This window comes from Mangifera indica, chromosome 7 (genome assembly GCF_011075055.1).
Source record: "Mangifera indica cultivar Alphonso chromosome 7, CATAS_Mindica_2.1, whole genome shotgun sequence".
Taxonomy (NCBI): domain Eukaryota; kingdom Viridiplantae; phylum Streptophyta; class Magnoliopsida; order Sapindales; family Anacardiaceae; genus Mangifera; species Mangifera indica.
This window is the reverse complement of record NC_058143.1, coordinates 9,925,498-9,930,704: the sequence shown is the minus strand read 5'-3', so window position 1 is coordinate 9,930,704 and position 5,207 is coordinate 9,925,498. Positions and strand designations below refer to the sequence as shown.

General features: G+C 33.9%; 1 pseudogene; it reads left to right on the top strand.

Annotated features, from left to right (window-relative positions):
- Window positions 1-282: 282 nt before the first annotated feature.
- On the top strand, window positions 283-4,980 carry LOC123221445 (annotated as a pseudogene).
- Window positions 4,981-5,207: the final 227 nt, after the last annotated feature.

Here is a 5,207-nt window from a genome sequence, read left to right as displayed (position 1 = left end):
AAAAGAATTTACATTACAATATTTTAAGCCCCAGACTAGAACTGACGCTTAACTTTTCTCTCAACAAATGATATTTTTCAGCTTTCAAATCATCTAATTATTGAAAATACTCTTAAATCTAGCAACATAAACCATTTTTTCCTACACTCATCCCTATGTTCACTATATCTTCACATTTTCCCATCATCTCTTGCTCTCTCCATCTCTACCCAATTTTTCTATCATGGGTTTATTTGAAGAGACCAAGATGACATGACATAAAATTAATGTTGATATGTGGAAATGTGGTTGAATGGCCCTTTAAGTGAAGATGGAGTTGACAGACTGCAAATTAGAGACAATATTCTAACATTATCTCAACTTGTCATCTCAGTGGCCTATTCCATGAAACAAAAATGTTGGTATGTTTCCATAAGTTTTGACATAGAAAAGTTTTCCTAATCCTATATTTCTGTTCGATACAACCAAAAAAGTTACTCAAATCCTCTGTTTTGACAAGATATGTTAACAAGAATATGATCAAAATCCAGACTTAATCCTATTTGGTCAAATAAGCAGAATTAACCAATAGGAAGAATGAAATACTTTTTTGGCTAAAAGGGATTTGTAATTTTATCTAAATAATATTTTTATTTAAAAAAAAATGTCTCCTAATTTTAATTGGTTGACCCTCTATTTTTCATATAAAATTACTTTATCCCCATCAAAAATTAATTAAATTCATCCCATTCATAGGCCTACGTATTGTAAAAATCATTAAAATCCATCAATTTTCAAAATCGTCGTCTAGAAGTTAATCTTAATAAGCTATGTTATCATTAATGCACATAAATATCATTAGAACTTGTATTTCTGGAGAATGAGTTGGATATGTTTCTAACTGTAGAGGTGATATAAGAGGTGATTTTGGTGTGTATGAAGATGAAGAAGATGAGACTGATACTGATACCGAAGAAGAAGAGTTGAAGGAGATAAGTGGATCATCTTCTGATTTGCCAGAGAGATGGGATGTTTTGGGACTCGGTCAAGCCATGGTAATTTCATTTCCTTATTTTGTTTTCTGTTTCATAGGGAGAAAAGCTTCAAACTTTGAGGTTTTGTTTGAAAAGATAAGAAAATTTGATCCATTCTATCTTTTGGTTAAGAGGTTACGTTTCGGAGATTTTATGTTATACGTGTGATTCTTCAGAAATTGTGGGAAAATGCTAGAAAATGTAGAGAACTCGAAACTTTTGTTCTAGTGTTGTATTTTGGATGTCATTTATTTTTCTGTCAGATAATCAGATTCCTTGAAGAAATTTTGGTGCAAAAGTTTTGAAATTGCTTAAAATTCTGTACGGCTATCACGTGTATTGTGTTCTGGAAATTTTTTTAAGCTAAGAATTGGGATATCCGAGGGCTTGGATGAAGAATATATGTAGGAAAAGAGCATGTTTTGTCATTATAATTTTATGATTTTTTTTTTTGTTTTATTAAGATGTCTTTAAATCTTTCAGTCATTTTGTGAATTAACTTGCTACTTTTGGAATTTAGCTTCAGTTTTCGTATATAGAGTAACTGGTATAAAATAACTTATGAATCTTGGTATTGCATCTTTATATTGGCGTTTTAGGTAGATTTTTCTGGTATGGTTGATGATGAATTTTTGGAGAGACTGGAATCAGAAAAGGGAACAAGGAAGGTTGTAAATCATGAAGAGAGAGCTAGGATTTTACGTGCAATGGATGGTTGCAGTTATAAGGCTGCTGCTGGTGGATCTCTTTCCAACAGCCTGGTGGCCTTGGCAAGGCTTGGTGGTAAGCCCATTGGAGACCCTGCTTTAAATGTAGCTATGGCAGGCAGTGTGGGAAGTGATCCGTCAGGTGGCTTCTACAGGTTGAGCTTGGTTTGACTATACTTAATTATTAAATTTTCTACTTGCTAGAGAGATTGTGAAATTTCATTGCTCATTTGGTTTAATTGAATTCATATTTGATATTTTAAGGGTTACCAAGTCACTATTATAATATCGTTTATAGGGCAAAACTGTGTCAGGCAAATTTGAGATTTTGCACTGCACCCATCAAGGATAGGACAACAGGAACAGTGATAGTTCTCACCACTCCTGTTGCCTAGCACACCATGTTTGCATATCAGGTCAGATATCTAGTCATGCTTGAAGGTTATAATATTTCAATATTATTTTACTGGGAGATAAAATTCTTGAATTTAGCTGTCTATTTAAGCTTTTCAGCTGTGAACTTGTGATTGTATGATTGGTTATAAGTTGCAGAGTCCTCAGCTTGATCCTTTGCGCAATTTTAAATTATTTTTAATTCTATCTGGATTATCTTTTTTGTTAATGCATATCCTTTTGAATCTTACATAGTTACATTTTTGTGGAATTATATTTATTGATTTAAGGTTTATGTTCACATCATTTCTAATGACAATAGAGTCAGACGCTTTTGCGCACAAAATATATAATTTTTCTTCCACGTTGCAGTTCTTGTAGTGAGTTTCCGTGTGGTCTATAAGCCAACATTTTTCCCATTGTTATATCATCAGGTGTAGAGACTATGCAACAAAAATCAAATCTAGTAATATCCGGACAGAGATGTTTCTTGCCTAACTTAATTGTAGACCTCACATAGTATTTGCTTTGTTATATATTGAGGACATCTTCATGGATACTATTTCACAAATTTTTCATAATCTTTGCTAACAGCATGGTGAACTGTACCTGTTAGGTACCTCATTACTGTCTTGCCAGAACTCACTCCTCCAGTTCCCTGCCTGAATTAGTTCCTGCACTTTCTACCAACTAAACAAACTCTCCACAGCAAACTGATTTCTAGTCCAACAACACACATCAATTTAATAGCATATATAAAAGGAGCTATCAGAAATATATAACTTGTATTGCATACTGAATATAACAGTCTGAAATTCATCAGAATCAGAATTAGAATTCATCCACCATCAATAAGATTCCAGTCACAGATTACATCAAAGTTCATAACATAAATTCTAGAGTTGTTTGGCTTTCGAGAGGTCAGCTCTCCCCTTCAGTCACTCCAACTTTTCTGAAATTACCGGCTGCCTTTCTCTTTTTCTATTCTCTGCTTTTATCTCCTATAACAGCCAAGCCTGCATTGCCATGTCCCTTCACCAATTCTGGTGGTCTTTGCACCTGTGGAGTTGCCATCTGTTCCAATCTGATGCTGTCTTGAGTCTTTAAGACAATTCCCTTCTTTTGGTCCTTCTTGCAGGAAATATATATGTGAGTTCTAACAGTACCAAATCTCAGTCATTTGAAATTTCTGGGGGCATTTGAATAAGAAGACAAGCAGGCTTGGAGAGTTTCTTACCCTATGAGGATAGTGCAACAATCAGTCAGTGATTAAATAAGTCATCTTTATTTGGCTACCCACTATTCAAGAGTTGAGGATCCAAGTTCAAATTGGAAACGGAAGTATTATCTAACTTGGCCATAATGCTATGTTGAAAATTTTATTAAAATCTCTGAGTTGCTATTTTTTCAAGTTGTTAATAATTTAAACAACAGTGTCAACAAGGAAATAATAAATTTTGGCAGCGTTTGAAAGTTGTTAATTGTTTTGTCCTGTGCTAAGGCACTTAATTTTTCTGTTTAAGTTCTATTCTGGAGAAAATTTTCTGTAGCCTCATTTTATGTAGCTAAGCGAATAAAAATTTGGTTAGTCAAATAAAATCCTCATATTTTACCTTCTCTATTTCAGGGTGCATCATCAACTGTCAATTATGATCCTTCCTTGGCTAGTGTAATTTCCAAGACAAATATTCTTCTTGTTGAAGGCTATTTATTTGAACTTCCTGATACTGTCAAAACAATCACAAAAGCTTGTGAAGAGGCTCACAGGATGGGTGCTCTTGTTGCAGTAACAGCATCAGAAGTGACTGCATTGAGAGACACTATGATGATTTCTGGTTAGACTTTTATACCATTTGTTAATTATCTGTATGTCTTTTATGGTGTTTGACAGTTTGTTTACTTCTCAAGATTCATTAGGGAATAAATTTGGAGTTCATCTCTAGGTGGAAGTGGAAACAATTTTTTATTCTTACCATGCTATCAGATAGACAATGAGATTAATTATGAATAAAGTGCAAACATTTCAATTAATATGTTTCTCATATATTGGATGAGAATGTAGAACTTTATTTATAACTTTAAAAGGGTAAAGCCTTGATAAATAATATTAGAATAATAGAAAATCTGGAAATGTTAGAAACATTCCAAATTTGGTTATTATTTATTTAACTTTGGCTGTGAGTATAGAGTTATGTTGTAATTAATATATGGGTAGAGGTTGTGTTCCTACGACGAAGCTGCTTTCTCTTGGATTCAAATTAGTAGCTTTAGTCCTGTTTTTCTTCTCTTTGCTCAGGGAAATAGTTGGAAACTATGCAGATATCATATTTGCTAACAATGACGAAGCAAGAGCTTTCTGCCATTTTTCCTCAAAAGAAAGCCCTGACTCAGCTGCCAGGCATCTAAGCCACTTTGTTCCCCTAGTTTCAGTTACAGATGGGGCAACAGGCTTCTACATTGATGTGAAAGGAGAAGTTGTATATATTCCTCCTTCACCATGTGTTCCGGTCAACACTTGTGGTGCCAGCAATGCATATGCATCTGGTATTTTATATAGTATGTTACGAGGCGTTTCAGACTAATGGGTACATTAGCAGCTAGAATTGCAGCCACAGTTGTAGGGCAACAAGGGACTCTGACTTAGTGTCGGACATGCAAGTGAGCTTGTAGAGACATATGCATACCATCTTGAGTGTTCTTCTGTAACATCAGACGTTAGTTCTGATCACATTTCCAGCTTGTAATGGGGAGCTTCTTCCTGTCAAGTTGAATTCTCTATTCTTTTTGTAGGCAGTATATTCATTTGTTCATAGCTCTCTAACAGTGTATATTAATCATATCTGTATACATTTGCTTAATGGCTAAAATTTTGCCACGTCTTACAATAATATAAGGTTATTAATTAAAACTATTCATATTTTGGGGGGTGAACAAAAATAATCAAGTACGTAGGGACTAAACTGTCATGGCCAAACAATTTAATTAAACAAAAAAAAATTGCTGTTATCTTAACTTTTCAATAAAACCCTAAAATCTCTCAATTTTAACTGTCTTTTTTTTTTCAAATTCGCAAGTTTATATATAAATCTCACAC